The 20246-nt window shown below is 42.7% G+C and overlaps 1 pseudogene; it reads right to left on the reverse strand.

The window, feature by feature from the left end:
- Positions 1–10043: 10043 nt before the first annotated feature.
- LOC148037093 (small ribosomal subunit protein RACK1 pseudogene) lies at positions 10044–19050 on the reverse strand (annotated as a pseudogene).
- Positions 19051–20246: the final 1196 nt, after the last annotated feature.

The following is a 20246-nucleotide window of genomic DNA, read 5'->3' on the forward strand; positions in this document are numbered from 1 at the left end:
CAAGTCTTCGAGATCCTTCCAATATTGGATACAACTTTACATTTGAAGGTATAAAAGAGCTCAAAATAGGTGATAATTCTTTCCTTTTACTCACTGAAAAACACTCTTTTATGCAAATGCTAATGAAATATGAACATCATATTGGGAAATATGGGAATTTCTCATAAATTTGGGACACGTGGTCAAATCTTTTGTTTTGTCATAACTTGAACACTATAACTCCAAATCGAGCGCTCTATAGCTCAATAGATTCCATTTTTCAAGCGCTTTCCAATGATAGTTCACATCATATGGTTTTGAGAAACTTATAGGGATGTTATCCGAGTGTCACCTTTTTTGTATTCAAAAAATGGGAATTGGGAGATTCCCAAACTCACTAATATTGTGTTTATGGTAAATCTATTGCATTTCAGCAAAGTGAAATAGGCTATGTGGATCCAAATATTGTGGCAGCTATGGTCATTTTTATGGTCTCACATGTGCCTGGGAACCTCAAGCCCATTCCCGTTCCAAGGGTGCATTTGCCCAAATTACTAGAACTTATAAATGAAAAGATTAGAATTAAGATTTTAGAACCTTCTTTAGCACCTTACTCAAATCGATGGTTTATCGTGCCCAAGAAAAATGGATCTTTATGATTCATTCAAGATCTACAGCTTGTTAATCGTGTCACAATCTGAAATCTTGGTTCGGGTGCAATTGTTGATGAGTTTGCTGAAGCTTTTGCAAGTAGAGCAATTTATTCTATGGGCATCCTATATTCAGGATATGACCAATTTCAGCTTTCATTAGAAAGCTGAGACATTACCATAATGAAGACACCTCCACATTTGCACTCTACCACAAGGTGTAACAAACTCCGTAGCCCATATGATGAATGCCATGCACAAAGTCTTAAGGGTCTTTATTCCACAGCTTACTCTTCCATTTCTTGATGATGTACCTATCAAGGGATGTGAAGTCTGTGAAAAGAATGAGGAGCTTGACGAAGATGGATGTAGGAAATTTGTAGTTAACCATATTCATGATTGTGAAAAGACTTTGACAAACCTAGAATCATGGTGGAGCTCACAGATTCACATAGCCAGGGTAGATCCTTAATCTAAGGTAATATAACGTTCTCGCCTATCGGCTGTCCAAGTACGTTTTTGCGGTCCATTGAGAAATGATTCTAGGCATCGTTGCTTGGCACTCCCATGGAATGTTTCAGGGTTTGTCGCCTAGGATTTTTCGAGCCGGCCTCGCAACGGAACGTCCACGGCCGAACGCACTAGGATCGACCTGAAATTTGGGTTCCTAGTAGACAAAGTCTCCTCACAGCATCCTAGCGTCGGGTTTTGGATATCCTACTTTACACAGAGATACCCAATCCAAAGCATATCCATATCACAGTTGGTTCAAAGAGAATGGGAAACATGTAATGTATCCATCTGTTCACTTGTAGGACACATCTTAGCAGCCCATCGAGAAGAGAATCCAAAAAGCGCCGCCCGGCACTCCCACGGAATGTCACGAGGTTTGCGATCTAGGTCTTCGCGAGTCTGCCATGAAGCGGAAGCATTCCGACTGTTCCCACTTAGGACCGACCTGAATTAGGGTTTTCCTAATGGTCAAGTTCTTAGAAAGTAACTAGCGTCGACAAACTAATTTACGTAGAAACGTCGGGGTCAAAGCAGAGTCATGCTGCACTTGGTTCAAGGAGAATGGGAAATGAGAGGGATGCAAAGCTCGACCTCTTTGCCCGTAAGGCATAGTCCTATTCCATTCCCCTAAAGTAGCGTAAATCAGGACTCTAGTACTCTAGATTCTAGGTCATCGTTCCTTGCTGTCAATTTCCTTCGAGAAAAGTTCCCAACCAACCGGGACCACCCTTCCGTAGGATGGACCCATGGTCGCATCCACCGCACTTTCCTCAGGGTTGCTTTAGTTGTCTAATTACCTACCACATTTAGTTTGACAAGCAAGAACAGCTTCCTTAATTAGCCAATTAATCACCAGTTCCTTCACGTAACTTAAGCACTGACATAGAAAAATAGTGTCAAACAAGTTCCTTTTCAACAATTGATCTTATTTATCAATCTTTGGAATACATCATATAATCCAGCCCGAAGGCTAATCCATAATCCACCCGAAGGCTAATCCATAATCCTCCCGAAGGCAATCTAGCAATCCTTAGGGATTACTAATCCAAGTTCTCGCCCATAGACTAGTATGCAGGCCTTGAGATCCAATCCCGAATCATGTCGGCCTCTTGTGCAGGACCCGCAGGCAAGGGATTTACGGCCAGAGCCCCCCTGGCACCCAAGCGTCCTCCTACTCCAAGTAGCACGCACGGAGAGACCTCTTGTGATGGGTTCGGTCCACGTACCTGACGCGGCTAACAACCCCCTTGGATAGGGTCAGGTAGACAGTCGGGGGTAACTGATGGTGCCTCTCCCTCCATGCCTTCAACGTGAAGCATTAATTATTTTTCCAGCTTTAGTTCCTTGAGCAAAGAAGTACAAACAGTGCTCCTAATTGTAAAAACACAATCAATCCAATGGTCGTTTGTTTGGCCAACTACTAAGGTATAATTCCTTCTCTCCGAATGGATCCAACATTTGATCCGGGATCAATTGCGACTTGGCAAGATCCCCCAGGGGTTTCATTGCTTGTTTACCATTTTACACATGGGTTAGGGTTTATACCCTCTTAACCCAATCAAAAAATACCTTAGGTTTCCTTTAAGGTCAATAAATTCTAGACAACTCCGTTGTTATATCTTGATTGGTCAGTTTCTTGCTAGGCAATACATAACTTCCCTAACTTGGCAAATCAGTCCAAAGAAGGGTGATGTAGCAGGATGACTACTCATCCTCTTGCAATTTAGTCTTGTACTTAGAACCTGCCAACTCTTGTTCTAAGGAGTGGCAATGCTATTTTGTGGTTTAGTCACAAACCATGCGACGTTGCAACTTGTTGCATAGGAGTCGCATCTGACTTGCGGGATTAGTTCTCTCATCAAGCTGTATTCCTTGGTCGAGAATACCTTTGGTTAAGATGTAGGGTTTGGGATGTTCTCTTGACCCAACCAAACCCTAACCATACTAGGCCAACAACGTTTGGCCCTAGGGTTTCTAAACTCAATTGGAAGTCTTGTATTAGGCCAATTTACCCTAGGGTGAAAAACCCTAGATCGTTATTGTATGGGCGTCTAACTAACCCTAACATTTTGTGAATGTGGGTCGGACCTTTGAGGTCGGAATTATCAATTCGCCTCTCTGAGTGCAATACTAAGCAAAATTTTATCGCGACTTGACTCTACCTAGTGCATTGATGTAATCATCGGTTGAGTTACATCATTGCAAGCAAATTACCTAATCGATCTAATTGTCTTGCGACAAGAGGTGATCTTTCCTTAAAAGAGGTGTAAATACTTTTCCTAAGAGATGCACATAAATAAATTCAAGATACAACATTCCATGCAAGTATGCCATTCATAAACTTTTCCTTTTATGCAACCATAATATGTACAAGGACCATTTCTCTTCCTTGCCTAAATCATAATGATTGACAAGTTTAGGGCTAACTCGTATAAAACCTACGTTGAATTTCATCACGAACTATGCTCATACCCCTTCGCTTAATGCATTGAATACTAGCTTTAATATGAAATTTCATCCATTCCCAAATCTAGTGTTGATAAACGAAGTCCATGCATGAATGACATGGGACCATTATTGATTTACTTTGTCCTTCAGCACTTAGCCAACCTAGGATGCAATTTTCACCACATGCGATTTGCAAGGTACATAAATCCCTTTCATGCATGCAACTACTTGGACAACACCTAATGGACGTCAATGATTATCTCGTACGAATCACAACTAGGAGATTACTATCTAAATGCATTATGCGTTGTTTCTTTTTCGCGAGGAAATCAAGGATGCATTTAGACAAATCCACCTTATAACCTATGCAATATGTGTTTGGGATTACAACTTGGAAGTGCAAGCATATTTCAAATGCATAATATGCACTAACTTCGTAAATGAATGGATAATTGTGTTTAAAATTTTCAAATGTATTTAACTCGACTATGTGTATTGAAGACATGCTTAAATGCATTCTTTCCATGCGAAATCAATTTCTAAGAACCTGGGCATTGAGGTTCGGCCACACCGAACTCGGAGTAGAAGCTCCTGTATGTGCGCCTCTCGCCATTTTTTTGGGAGCCATTGACGAGTCAAATTCCGGTTCAGCAACTCCCTCTTGGGTTATTTACGTGTTACGAATCCCTTTCTGCCCGATATCTTCTCCTTCGTGCAGAACATGACCTTACAGTTGCGGTTTTAAAAGGACCGGGGACACACGGGGGAACCAAGCTTATGGAAGGCTAATTTAGAAGCTTCTATGCTTCTTGATTAGAACAGAATGACGTGGGGGGGTGGGAATGATTGGAAAGGGAGGAAGATGATGACGAAGAAGACGACGATGATGATGGTGGTGAGGATGGAGGTGGCATGTTGAGTGGCGGCATGGTGGGTCAATGTGACGGCGTCCACAGAGGCAGGGTGGCAGCTTCCACGCTTCCTCTCTCTCTCCACCTCTCAAGCTTGAGAGGGGGAGGTCTTATAGGTAGAGGGGGGAGGGAATGGCCACACACATGGTCAGTAGCATGCCTCCTCCCCCCCATGCTCTCCTACACATATCTCAAGGTCTTCTCACACTCCCTCTCCCTGCCATGCATCAGCTGAGGGGAGGGGGTTAATAATAAAAAAAATTGCACAAAATTTAACCCTTATCCTTTTGCCTTTTCCCGTGAAGGGTGTTCGTGAGTGGAACTACGGGTTTCAAGCCTCGGCTCTTGTGCTCCATGTGGCTAGAGTTTATTGACACACGTGCGGGGTAAGCACTTGACCACCAAGTTTTTACATGTGGGAGATTACTTTGGGTTGCATTTTTGCACGGGATACGAGATCTAAAATCATTAATATTTCATGCAGAAATATTACATTCTCTCCACCTTAGAGGAATCGAGATGTCCTCATCTCGAGACGAACTGGGGGTATTGTTGGTTGAGAGTACTTTCATCCATCGAAGTGGCGTCCTCTTCGAGATAATCTTTCCACTAGACGAGGTATTCTCTCAAGGTCCTAGATCTCAAATGCCTCTCCCTAACATCTAAGATCCTATCACGCCGTAGCTCAAGGACTCCTTGGCTAGGCATTACAACTTGTTGATCATCAAGTACGTGACTAGGGTTAGGTATATACTTTTTCAATAGACTGATATGGAATACATTATGAACTTTTAGGTTCTCAGGGAGTTGAAGTCTGTAAGCATTGGGCCCTAGGCACTTGAGGATCTTGTAGGGTCCACAATACCTTGGACATAGCTTTTTGCATTCACCCAAGGATAGGGAACTCTTCTTTGGGCATATGCAAATGAAGAACATATCTCCTTCAGCGAGGGATCTATCTTGACGTTTCAAGTCCGCATAAGCCTTTCATCAGAGTTGAGTCCCAATGGGCTCGAAGATAGCCTTCCAAAAATGTGATGTGAAAAGAGAGTCACGATCATTAATGATTCTTCTGGGTAATCCATGCAGTTTGAATATCTCCTTGATAAATAACCTTGCGATGTTTGAGGCTTTATAGTTTGTCTTAACAGGAATAAGATGTGCAACCTTGGTAAGCATATCTACCATGACCATAATGTAGTTGTATCCTCCCTGAACTTGGGGCAGGCCAACAACAAAATCCATACTAATGAATTCCCATTTCATTTGGGAAATGTCAAGTGGTTGCAATTTCCTTGGCATTTTGACATGTTCGGCCTTAATGAGTTGACAAGACAAACACTCAGTGACATATTTGAGAATTTCACCTTTAATCCTTTCCCAATAATAGCTCTTCCTGACTACATTGAGGGTCTTGGCATAGCCAGGATGTCCTGAAAAAGGGGAGTCATGGGCTTCCCAAAGTATCTTCTACTTGAGTGACTGGCTTGCCGGTATACATAATCTCATTCTATAGTAGACAAGTCCACTATTGATAGAGAATTCTAGATACTTTGCTTGCAGCAATTTCTGATAGGTTGGATCATGGCATGCCTCTTCTCTAGCTAGCTCAAGTATTGGGTTGTTTGGCATGGATACCTTTGTGGCTAGAGATCTAGCTGTTGATGGATCTTGTAAAATCAGAGAATCTAGAAATGCCTTGGAACTGAGTGTATCGGCAACTACATTCTCCTTTCTAGGCCAGTATTTGATTTCAAAATCATATTCCTCCAGCACTTCAATCCATCAATGATGCCTTATTGGGTAAAAATCCATTTGAGACTTTTATGATCCGTCACTAGGGTAAACTTGTTACCCAACAAGTAGTGTCTCCACAGCTTGAGGGCATGGATGGCAGCTAACAGTTCTAGATCATGGGTAGCATAATTCCTTTCATGGCTCTTCAGTTTCCTCGAAGAGTATGCTATAGGATGACCTTCTTACATAAGCACACATCCTAAGGCAAGTGTGCTAGCATCAATTATCACTTCAAACTTCTTACTAAGATCTGAAAGTTTTAGAACAGGTGTTGATACCAAGCTTTGCTTTAGTTTGTCAAAGCTGGACTGTTCAGCAAGTGACCATACAATTGATGTTTGCTTCTTCAGTAGATCGGTCAGTGGTGCTGCAATCAAGGCATAGTTTTTTATAAAGACCCTGTACCATCCTGTCAATCCAAGAAAACTACATATCTCTTTGATAGTTTTTGGTGTTGGCCACTCCAGAATGTTTTGATCTTGGCCGGATCCACTAAAATTCCTTCCACTGATACAATAAATCCCAGATATTCAATTTGACGCTTGAAAAATGCACAATTCTTCTTGGCGTAAAGCTTGTGTGCCCTCATTGTTTCAAGGACAATGCAAAGCTGGAGTTCATGATCTTCTTCCTGTTTGGAGTAGACTAAGGTATCGTCAAAGAAGATGAGTGTGAAGTCATCAATATAGGGCCTAAAGATATCCTGCATTAGCATGTTGAAGGTAGCTGGAGCATTTGTCAGCCCGAATGACATGACTAGGAAGTCAAAATGCCCATACCTTGTGCTGAATCAAAATGCCCATACCTTGTGTCCACCTATTCACTTTTGTAGGACACGTCTTAGCAGCCCATCGGGAAGAGAATCCAAAAAGTGCCGCCCGGCATTCCCATGGAATGTCATGAGGTTTGCGATCTAGGTCTTCCCTAGTCTGCCATGAAGCGGAAGCATTCTGGCCGTTCCCACTTAGGACCCACCTGAATCAGGGTTTTCCTTATGCTCAAGTTCCTAGAAAGTAACTAGCATTGAACTACTTTACGCAGAAACGTCATGGTTGAAGTGGAGTCATGTTGCACTTGGTTCAAGGAGAATGGGAAACAAGAGGGATGCAAAGCTCAACCTCTTTGCCCGTAAGGCATAGTCCCATTCCGTTCCCCTAAAATGACATAAATCGGGACTCTAGTACTCTAGATTCTAGGTCATTGTTCCTTGCTGTCAATTTCCTTCGAGAAAAGTTCCTGGCCAACCAGGACCACCTTTTCGTAGGACAGACCCATGGTCGCATCCACGGCACTTTCCTCAGGGTTGCTTTAGTTGTCTATTTACCTACCACATTTAGTTTGACAAGCAAAAACAGCTTCGTTAATTGGCCAATTAATCATCGGTTCATTCACGTAACTTAAGCATTGATATAGAAAAACCGTGTCAAACAAGTTCCTTTTCAACAATTGATCTTATTTATCAGTCTTTGGAATACATCATATAATCCAGCCTAAAGGCTAATCCATAATCTGCCTGAAGGCTAATCCATAATCCGCCCAAAGGCAATCCAGCAATCCTCAAGGATTACTAATCCAAGTTTCTGCCCATAGACTAGTATGCGGGCCTTGAGATCCAATCCCGAGTCATGTCGGCCTCTTGTGCAGGACCCGAAGGCAACGGATTTATGGCCAGAGTCCCCCTGGAACCCAAGAGTCCTCCTGCTTCAAGTAGCAACCACGGAGAGACCTCTCGCGGCGAGTTTGGTCCACGTACCTGGTGCCGCTAACAACCCCCTTGGATAGGGTCAGGCAGACAGTCGGGGGTAACTGATGCTGCCTCTCCCTCCACGCCTTCAACTTGAAGCATTAATTATTTTTCTAGCTTCAGTTCCTTGAGCAAAGAAGTACAAACAGTGCTCCTACCTGTACAAACACAATCAATCCAGTGGTCGTTTGTTTGGCCAGCTGCTAAGGTATAATTCCTTCTCTTCGAATGCATCCAGCATTCGATCCGGGATCAATTATGACTTGGCAAGATCCCCCAAGGGTTTTGTTGCTTGTCTACCCTTTTATCCTTGGGTTAGGGTTTATACCCTCTTAACCCAATCAAAAAATACCTTAGGTTTCCTTTAAGGTCAATAAATTCTAGACAACCTCGTTGTCCTATCTTGATTGGTCAATTTCTTGCTAGGCAATATATAACTTCCCTAACGTGGCAAATCAGTCCAAAGAAGGGTGATGTAGCAGGATGACTACTCATCCTCTTGTAATTTAGTCTTGTACTTAGAACCTGCCAACTCTTGTTCTAAGGAGTGGCAATGCTATTTTGTGGTTTAGTCACAAACCATGCGACGTTGCAACTTGTTGCATAGGAGTTGCATCTGACTTGCGGGATTAGTTCTCTCATCAAACAGTTTTCCTTCGTCAAGAATACCTTTGATTAAGATGTAGGGTTTGGGATGTCCTCTTGACCCAACCCAACCCTAACCATACTAGGCCAACAATGTTTGGCCCTAGGGTTTCTAAACTCAATCGGAAGTCTAGTATTAGGCCAATTTACCCTAGGGTAGAAAACCCTAGATCGATATTGTATGGGCGTCTAACTAACCCTAACATTCCGTGAATGTGGGTAGGACCTTTGAGGTCAGAATTATCAAGTCGGTTCTCCAAGTGCGATACTAAGTAGAATTTTATCGATAAATGAAGAACATGCATGAATGACATGGGACCATTATTGATTTAATTTTTCCTTCAGCACATAGCCAACCTAGGATGCAATTTTGACCACATGCGATTTGCAAGGTACATAAATGCCTTTCATGCATGCAACTACTTGGACAACACCTATTGAATGTCAATTATTATCTCGTACGAATCACAACTAGGAGATTACTATCTAAATGCATTATGCACTGTTTTTTTTTTTCACGAGGAAATCAAGGATGCATTTAGACAAATCCACCTTATAACCTATGCAATATGCGTTTGGGATTCCAACTTGGAAGTGCAAGCATTTTTCAAAGGCATGACATGCACTAACTTTGTAAACGAATGGATAATTGTGTTTAAAATTTCCAAATGTATTTAACTTGACTAGGTGTATTAAATACATGCTTAAATGCATTCTTTCCATGTGAAATCAATTTCTAAGAACCTGGGCATTGAGGTTCGGGGTGTTATCCATACGCGAACTCGGAGTAGAAGCTCCTGCATGTGCCTCTCACCATTTTCTTGGGAGCCATTGACGAGTCAAATTCCAGTTCAGCAACTCCCTCTTGGGTTCTTTATGCGTTACGAATCCCTTTTTGCCCGATATCTTCTCCTTCACGCAGGACACGGCCTTACAGTTGCGGTTTTAGAAGGACCGGGGACACACGGGGGAACTAGGCTTATGGAAGCCTAATTTAGAAGCTTCTATTTGGAATCTTCTATGCTTCTTGATCAGAATAGAATGACGTTGTCGTAGATTTCGTGTAAGGGCTGCTGAACACGGAGTTCAAGTTGCAACAAGTGAAGAGACTAACAAGAAGAAATCGAATTTTTGATGCCAAAGTTCACTATATTCCTTGTCAAGTGAGTTACATGAAGTTCATGTTCAGAAAAATCTGAAGTATCTCATAAACTGTTTTGCATTCACGTGTATGATGACAGTTACATTGAACAGAATAATGGGCATTAACTAAAAATCCAGTCAAGCATGTCCCTTAGTGCAGAGAACCAGCTGTTGTTCAACACATCTGATTTCTGATGCTCTTAGATATTTCTATCAAATACGACTTATTCGTAGTAACTTAACAATGCTCTTGCTTTCCAAGTCCCAGATCTTTACAGATGACTGGGTTGCAGCACATAAACAATACCTGTTAGGGCTAAATCACAAAGCATGAATAATGTCACCTGCATCAAGTGAGTACAGTCGCTTTCCCTCAGCAAGATCCCACAGCATTGCTACACCATCCTTGCCACCACTAGCATAGAGCGAACCATCAGGAGAGACAGTAATACTGTTGACATAACCAGTATATCCCAGGAGATTTGAGCGCAGCTTGCAGTTGGTAAGGTTCCACACCTTCACAGTCCTGTCCCAGGACCCTGACACAATGATGGGATTGGTTGATTTGAAGGCTGCGCTTCACCTTGGTTGCTGAATTTTCCGGATATGGAAAGAGATATTCTGCCGTGGAACTAAACGAGGCGGTTTGTTCCCCACGCGAATAGGACGGTTGATTTTGCCTCTTTCATGCTTCGGATTTATACTTAGCTCGTGCAAATTTGCTTTTGTCAACTCTCTCGCATCATGAGGAAACATACCTGTCGTAGGGGAAATGTTCTCCTGCTTGATGAACGAGACTGGTCCGAGGTCAAACTCCAGGAAGAAATCATCCAGATTCTTGGAGAAGAGATACTCGAGCTTGTTCAGCTGCTCGGAATCGAAACGCTCGGAGAGCCAAAACTTGCAGAATGCAGGGCAAGTGCGGACGAGATGCCACCATTGAGGTCCCAGAGGCGGAGCTTGCCGTCCTAGGATCCTGAGAGCGCAAACTGGCCGTCGGAGGAGATGATGACGTCCTGGACGAAGTCTTCCTTCAGCTCCTCTGTGTTTCTTGGGCGAAGTCTCACAACTACACGAACCCTACCAGATACTCTACTACTGGCTTTGCCACCACCTCATAGACCCGTTTTTGAGATGCATCCTCAGTTAGAATCTCGTCAAACTAGAATGTGTCAGAATCCCAATTGTTTTTTCGTAGCTTCAATCTATGAAGTTCGGGTTCAAGTTCCACACAATCAGCAAAAATCTGCATCTTCCTTCCCCCTTGCCATCATCTTCCATAGTTACAAGCTTGTTTTATCCATCTGAGGAACACCTATTCGTTCTAAATTGGCAGCGTAAGACATCGGTACATCTGCACTTGTTATTCGCTCAACAGGTGCTTCCCAAAATAATCAAAGCTCTCTTCCACAACACTAGTGCATATCTCTCTACCCCAATTCCTTCTTGTCCCTCCTTCTTCCACGACTCCCCCCTCTTTTTCCAGCAGCATCCCTCCAAATTAGATTCCCCCCTTCTCCTCTTTTAGCTGAGCGGAAAAAAAAACTCCTCTTTGACAAGAATAACTCTAGTTTCTTTACACCCTTAGGAGATCTATGCACCAACTTTGATTTTAACCTTGAGGACTAACGTAGGGTATCTTTGGAGTCATGAATTGCCCCATTAACAGTCAGCTTTACGATGAGTGATCTGCGCACAAACTTTGATTTCGGCCTTGAGAATTGGGTGGCAAAATGCTCCCTCGGTGCTTCACTAGTGCTGTCAATAGCCCCGTTGAAGGATTCCTTTACTCGCTTAAGCAGCTTTTGAAAGACTTCCTTCAACTCTATGTCATGGGAACTTTTGAACTTAGATGATCGGCTTCCACAAAGCTTCCTTTGATTCCACAATTCCCTGCACTTTTCTTAGAGATCATAATTGAAATTATCAGCTTGATAATGTCCTTTGGCATCAGTTTTTCATATTTTTCTAACACACACACATCATGCATCCAAACAGAATCACACACACACACTAGCGGAATATATACATTGGATGCGGGTTATCATAATGCATCTCACACACAATGAATCTCATGCGGAAAAATAACACAAATGCACAACAAAAGAAATGGAGGTGTATACGGCTTGGATGCGCAGTAGCACGACATCCACCCCCTCTAAACCTGTGCATCCTCCGGATGAGCCAACTATCCAGGATCATTCAAGTCCACAAACAGGTCGAGTCCTTCATCAGTTTCTAGTAGTCTTGTTTCTCCATAAGCTTCATCATCCATATTCTCTACTTCTTCTGCTTGACTTTCTTCTACCTGCTCTTCTTCTGCTAATGCTTCAAGTAAATATTCTTCATCTTCTCTTCTCTTGAAAATCTTGACTCGTTTTCCAGCAATGGGCACCCTCAATACTGTTCCATCTAATTTAGCCAACTCATAGGTACCATTGCCAAAAACCTGTTTCACCTCATACGGTCCAAACCATCTTTGAACCATTTTTCTCATGCTACTATGCTGATTCTCTAGACTACTATCGTAGACTAGAACCCAATCTCCTTCTTTTATGGCTCTAGGCCTCAAGCGATGCCTCAAATCAAACCTGTCCTTGTTTCTGAGTTGGGCTGGCTTCAAACGATCAACTGCTAGCTGCACATCTTCTGTCCTTCTCTCTAGTTGACGAATCCGAAGAGCTAGAAGCTCCTCCCTTGATAAATTCTCATGCCATGGAAGAACACTCCACGTGAGAGCACAGATTTCTGTAGGCATGACAGGCTTTTTCCCATACATCAACTCTGCAGGCATATATCCAGTAGTCACGCTATGTGTAGAGCGGTCTGCCCACAATGTAAAAGGTAGTAATCTCGGCCAATCTCCAATCCGACCTCTACAAGCTTTTTCCAATGCTTTAACTATTGGCCGATGTCCTCTTTCACTCTTGCCATTTCCCTCTGGATTATAGGCAGTAGTAAGAGCCAACTTAATCCCAAGCCATGAGAAAAATTCTCTAGCTTCGTCTGCATCTAGCTCTCCACGATCAGCCGTAATCTTGCCTATACATCCATACCTGCAAAATATTTCTTCCAACAAGAATTTACATACTGTAGTGGTGGTCTTCATCTGCAAAGATCTGCCTTCAACATAGTTTGTAAGATCCTCCCTAGCCAAGACAAGATATCTCATCTGCCAAAGTCCCACGGGCAAAGTAACCAAGTCTACCACCCACTTATAATGCATACATAGTGGATAGGTCAGATGCAACTCATCACGATGCCGCACTAAAGAGTAAAGCTGGCAGTCCCTGCAAGTCTCCACAAAGTGGAAACATCTTTATACATCCTTTTCCAACAGTATCTTTCTTTGATTTTCTCATAGGTAGCCCACACACCTCTACGACCAGCCCATGAGCTCTCATGAAACTCTCGCATAATCTGCATCTGCATTGCTTCCTCACAAACTACTCTCAAGGGCAAGCCGCCTCTCTTCTTTGGATGCTTCCAAAGAAAACCATCTTTCAAGAAATACCTATAAGCCTTCCTTTTGATTTTTTGAAATTCATCATCTGTCCAATCAGCTCTTCGAGTCAATGAACTTAGATACTGTCCAATTTTCAGCCACTCATCAACATAAAGTTCTTCAATAAAGGCTTCAACAGTAGATACATGACAATCATGAACAAGGACAGAAGCTACTAACTCTGTCTCATCATCTTCTGCAAGCATTGACTCCTCATCCTCATATCTCGCTCTAGATAGCATGTCAGCAACTGGATTATCTTTCCCTGCTATGTGTCGAAATTCTGGATTCAATGATTTGATATAGGCAATCCACCGAAGCATCGCTATATCTGGAGTCGAGCAGCTAGTAATCATGCCAAGCAAAGGCAAACAATCTGTTTCCACAACAATTGAAGCTCCAATAAAATACCCTTTATCACACTTCAGTGCAGTGACTACTCCCCACAACTCTCTTTTAATCTGCGGATATCTCCTCTGTCGCTCATTAAGAACTTTATCTCCAAAGCGGATTGCATATCTATTTCCATCAGCATCATCCTGTCCCACTACCCAACCTATGCCAATAGGGCTAGTATCAACTGTCAACATGATTGGTCGTCCACACTGATATTCCGCCTTGCGAAGAGTAGGAGCTGACTGCAACAGCTTCTTGAGTTTACGCATGGCTTTCGAATGCTTCTCATCCCAATGAAATTTTTGCCCCTTTCGAAGCAGCTGATAGAGAACATCTGCTATGTGAGCAAAATGAGGAATCCAAATCATGTAAAATACACAAGCTCCCACAAATCTCCGCACCTCTGAAGTAGTCGAGCAATACTCTGCAATCCTGCTTATGGCATCCACCTTTGTAGGTGAAGGCTTCCTGCCATAATAACCAACCATATACCCTACTATGATGACTTCATTAACACCAAAGACAGATTTCAGCCCTGAAAGAGTCAAATTCACCTCCTTTAATCGTGTCAATATTTACTCACAAGCAACCAAGTGTTCAGCCACAAACTGTCTACTTCCTTGCAAATCAAGACTCTCATTCTTTTCTTCTTCTGCACAACCCTTAATAGGCACATCATCTACGAAAGGCATGGTATACTCCGGAATATAGTCTCGTAGAACTCTATGCATAGCATTCATCATATGAGCAACTGAGTTGGTGGCACCTTGAGGCAAGGTACACATCCTCACAAGACCAATAGGTGTTCGCATAGTAGTAATATCCCTGCTTTCCAAGGCAAGCTGAAACTGATCATAACCACAATACAAGTCACCTAGAGAATAGATGGCTCATCCTGCAAAAGCCTCAACAAATTCATCCACAACTGGACCTGTTCCCACATTCCTGATTGTCACTTTGTTCACAGGTTGCATATTCTGAATAAATCTCAAAGTACCATTCTTCTTTGGTACAGTAAACCACCTGTTAGAATAGGGCGCAGAAGAGGGTTCCAAAATCCCCATCTTAATCTTCTCATTCAGCAACTCTATCAGCTTTGGCAAGTGTGCTTTAGGCACAGGTATAGGACGTATATTCCATGGTACATGAGGGACAGTGAAGATGACAATAGGCGCAACTAATTCGGGACTAATGCAACCAATTTCATGAGGAAAGAAAGCAAATGTCTTACCATGACGTCCAAGCATCTCTCTAAAACATTCTTTTTCCACTGGAAGCAAGAAATCATTATTTCCAATCTTCAATTCTGCAAGAGTTTCAGCTGTAAATTTATGTCCAATATTTGCAGAATCTCTCAACATAGGCTGCTTCATAGCTTTTTCTATCTGCTCATCACTATCAGGAGGAAGCGGCCCTGCAATCGGCTTAACCTTCTTATCAACTGTTTTATACTTCGTGTCAACCTTGGCATCAATCAAGCACTCTTTTCTTTGCTACAATTTCTGCAAATTTTCAGCAACTCTCAACTCTGTTGGCTGAAAGATTTCAGCCCTTTGCTCTATGGACTGCATGGGTGCAGCCTGAAACTCTGTATGCTGAAATTTTTCAGCATTCAACTCTGTTGGCTGAATGGATTCAGCCCTCGGCTCTATGGACTGCATGGGTGCAGCCTCATACTCCATATGCTGAATTTTTCCAGCATTTAACTCTGTTGGCTGAAAGGTTTCAGCCCTCTGCAACTCTATAAGATGATCAAGATCAGCCCCATAAATTCAGTTTGCTGAGTTTTCTCGGCCTCTAACTCTGTTTTCAACATAAAATTAGAAATTTCCTGAAACATATCCAAGGTTTGCACAGGTATGATCTTTGAACCCTTACATACATTAGTTTCCAGCATTGTTTCCATCTCAAACAATGTATCCGCATAAGGCGTCCCTTCATACAATCCATCTACATGCTCTTCTGCTTGCAAAATACCTGCAATCTTCAACTCTTTCTCCTTACGACCAATGTACTACCTGGCAGCTCTAGGCAAATCTGAAATTCTCTGATAACTCACTGAACTATCTGAAGAAAAACCAACAAAATTAGTGGAGAAAGACTGGCTGCCAGGAGGCGAGATCTCCTCTTTTCTCCGCTCCGTACCACTGGCGTCTCGCAAGACAGCGGTACCTAATGAAAATCCAACTCCTTCGCAGGTAGTGGTGCCTCACGCAAGGAGTCCCTGTTTCTCATATGATTTATCCCAACAGTTCATAAACTGAACAGCTCGCATACCATCCTTACTGCGTATCCGTGCATAAGCTGAGCCGTCATCCATCATTTTCGTTTCCATTCTTGCTTCTGTAATGAAAGGCTTTCCAAGAATAATCGGATAAGAGCAAGAATCCTGAACAAAGCAATGATAATCCTCTTAAACATTACCAATAGAAATTCTGATACTCGGACAATCAGCATACATATCACCAGAAGTATTATTGGCGGCTCTCATGCGCGAGCCATGCTCTACATCCATAGGCCACTTGCCACTCTCATAAACACCTCGAGCAATAAGATTAATCTCAGAACCATGATCGACTAAAGCGACCAAAGGAATCTGTTTCTCTCCAATCCTTACCACCGTCTCAGTGGTTGCTCTAGCCCAATGACTATGTGAAAAATGGCTGCGAGGAATGAGAATAGGGGTATCATCATCTTCATACTGCATAGGCTGAACTATTTTCTCCAATTGCGGATTGACAGAAGCATTATCAATCATCACTACATCATCATGCTCTTCCCCAAGAGCTCCATGCCATAATCCCTGTAAAGCAGGTCCTTCCATCGCATGTCGTTTCCTCCGCAAAAAATCCTGCATCTGATCCTGTATTTCTCTTTTAGCAATCCCAAGAGCTTATCCAACAGTAAAAGTGACTTCACTATTCAAAATTCTTTCATGAAAAATCTTACTCATATCCGTCTGCATATCAAGGTCTGACAAGAGCTTGAATCCTGGCTCCTTTCTTGGTTGCCTCTTCTCTTTCATCTGCTTGTCTCCCATAGGTTGTTCAGGACCTGATTGAGCTGGAGAACTCGTCATAGGTGGAGGTGTAACAGGTGGTGAAACAAAGTCACCCCCTCTAGTCTTTTTGGAGGTGCTGAGGCCCTCCTCATCTCTTCTTCTCTTTTCCTCAACCATGGCATCTAAACCCTGTGTTTTTACCATATAAGCAAAAATAGAATACTTGTCAATAGTAGAATCCCATCCCGTTTCTCCTCGGATGCTAGATCCCATACAAGTCATAGTGGATACCTGAACTTTCCCTCTTCTCGCTATATCCAAGGCAGAGGACCATAAGGCAGAGTCTCCATCTGATTTCTGCTCAAGCTGGACTCCATAAGCTGAAGCATCTCCTCTAACACTCACATAAGCTGATCGCGCAGCCATATCATCAACGAGCTTATTCATGCCTCCCTTACCAAAGTTCGTGTCAAGAGGAGCACCAGTCTTTGTCAGCCATATCTTCCCATCTTGTCCCCAGAACACTACATTCTTCTTACACACTTCCTGAAAAGCATCACAATCTCTGCAGTGTTGGTGCTCTGTACTATCGCACTAAATACATCGTCTCCCTTTTCTTTGACCAGTTGGAAAAGCAGTCGCTGGAGCAGGTGCTACAGCAAGTACTGACATAAGTTGCTCTTTTAACTTCCCAACTTCAGCTTTAACTGCCTCTATCGTCAAATCTGCCAAGCCTTTAATAACATCATCTACTGATAAGGGCACTGGAGTAGCCGGAACTGGTGGATTTACAACAGGAGGAGTAGGCTTAGGCATAGAACTTGCATCAGGGGTAGAAGAAGAAGTCTCCAAGGATTTTTCAGAAGCAGATCCTGTATTACGATGCAATCGTACTCTCCTGTGCTGCTTCTTAACAAGAGCATTCACAGCATTAATGACATGTCTCCACTCGGTCTTTAAACCTGAATCGGTAGCTTGATCTTCCAAAAGATCATCCAACTTTTCCTGTAAATCAGCATCAAAAGCTTGTAAAAATAATTCCACTTTCTGCATCTCCAAAGCATGCTGCTCAGTTCCATCCAACTGATCATAGCGGCTCTCAAACTCTCGCAGAAGTGCGATAACTGAAAGTCCCTTATTAGGCATAGAAACCCATGCTAAGAAATTCCTGCGATTCATAAGACCTGTATCCTCCAGGAAATATTCATCTTTTAATGCCTTCTTAAACTCTGCCCAACCTGCATGTGTTTCTTGAATTTCTGAAATTCGGACTTCAAGAGCGCGCACCACGATCTGCAAGAAGTAACGGCTCCAAACATCTTGAGAAACCCCAAAAAACTTCATCTTTTCTTCATACAAATGCAAGTAAGTTGACACTTGTTGGCCATTAAACTGCTTCATCTCCTATTGGACAGCTTTCAAGGCATCTATGGCATCACTATCACGTTTTGCGTGAGCTTGCTGTTGCATATAGGTTGTAAATGACTGAAACAGGTTCTTCATGACATTGTCATCTGTCATCTCTTCTTGTGAGTCTCCCATCTTGTTGAAAAGTGACGCAACACTTTCACGTCGGGTTCACCAGAAATGTCGTAGATTTCGTGTAAGGGCTACTGAAAACACGGAGTTCAAGTTGCAACAAGTGAAGAGACTAACAAGAAGAAATCGAATTTTTGATGCCAAAGTTCACTATATTCCTTGTCAAGTGAGTTACATGAAGTTCATGTTCAGAAAAATCTGAAGTATCTCATAAACTGTTTTGCATTCAGGTGTATGATGACAGTTACATTGAACAGAATAATGGGCATTAACTAATAATCCAATCAGGCATGTCCCTTAGTGCAGAGAACCAGCTGTTCTTCAACACATCTGATTTCTGATGCTCTCAGATGTTTCTATCAAATACGAAAAACCAGTAATTTATGGGATCTCAAAGCAGTACAGTCCCGTTCTTAAACAGGTACCAGGTGGAAGAATCAATCAAGGGCCGTCAGCAGAGCAGTATCATCACAAAAATGATTAGATCTTATCCGTAGTAACTCAACAATGCTCTTGCTTTCCAAGTCCCAGATCTTTACAGATGACTGGGTTGCAGCACATAACCAATACCTGTTAGGGCTAAATCACAAAGCATGAATAATGTCACCTGCATCAAGTGAGTACAGTCGCTTTCCCTCAGCAAGATCCCACAGCATTGCTACACCATCCTTGCCACCACTAGCACAGAGCGAACCATCAGGAGAGACAGTAACACTGTTGACATAACCAGTATGTCCCAGGAGATTTGAGCGCAGCTTGCAGTTGGTAAGGTTCCACATCTTCACAGTCCTGTCCCAGGACCCTGACACAATGATGGGATTGGTTGATTTGAAGGCTGCGCTTCACCTTGGTTGCTGAATTTTCTGGATATGGGAAGAGATATTCTGCCGTGGAACTAAACGAGGTGGTTTGTTCCCCACGCAAATAGGACGGTTGATTTTCCCTCTTTCATGCTTTGGATTTATACTTAGCTCGCGCAAATTTGCTTTTGTCAACTCTCTTGCATCATGAGGAAACATACCTGGTAGCTATCATCATCCAATTGTCCAGCTGAAATAAGACTTTTGGTCAAAGCCGATACATGACATACATCATGAAGCAGAAATGAGCACCAGAGGAGCAACTCCTCCTGCTGACGAGAAAGGAGGGCGAGAAAAGGAAGAAAGAAAAAGGACTCCCCTTGGACTATCCTTCTTTAGTTACCGCTCTGTATCACAGAAGAAACGTGATGCCGAGACCTTGGCTATTTTGCGAGTTTTACTCCCAAAGGCTCTTATTTAATTGGCTTCTCAGCTGCTAATCCTGGCTGTGGCATTTCAGAGCCTTCAAGCAGGGTTGATGATGGTAGAACTGTGTATGATGCAGGGTTGTCTTATGGCTGACCTGTTTAAGAAGCAGGGTTGGCTCAGAGTAATGATATAATAAGCCTTTGTTTGGACAGAGGCGATTAACTATCTTCTGTTTCGGCTATATTTATGGGTCTGCATTTACTTGCATACAAGTAAGTTCTAAGTGCTTGATAGAGTGGACAAATTAGAAGCTCTCTATTGGCGTGTGCAGAGCAGTCACTTCAAGTTTGGGGCTTACTTGAGCCTACTGGCAGGCAGAGGGTTGATCACTGCTAACTATGGTGGTTGCGAGAAGGATGATAACGATGAGGATGAAGATGATGAAGAGTAAGAAGATGGAAATGAGCAGCATGAGGCTAGTGGCTCCTCTGGCTCTGTAGACTCTGATTCTGAGACTGATCACAGTAAACTCCCAGAAGAAATTCTGAACTTAATTTCTGTCTCTGCTTCAATGTTTGAAGATTATTCATTGATGATCTTGAAACTGCTTCCACGAGTCCTTATTTCTATGGCAAAGAGAGCATTGTTATCAGTACATGTGGCAGTAATTAGCATCGACATCATTGATCTGTGATTAGGGAAAGGAGAGAAGTACAAAATCGACTGTTAGAGGACATCCTGCAACC

This window comes from Lygodium microphyllum, chromosome 4 (genome assembly GCF_053477565.2).
Source record: "Lygodium microphyllum isolate KBCC chromosome 4, Lygodium_microphyllum_v1.1.10, whole genome shotgun sequence".
Lineage (NCBI taxonomy): Eukaryota > Viridiplantae > Streptophyta > Polypodiopsida > Schizaeales > Lygodiaceae > Lygodium > Lygodium microphyllum.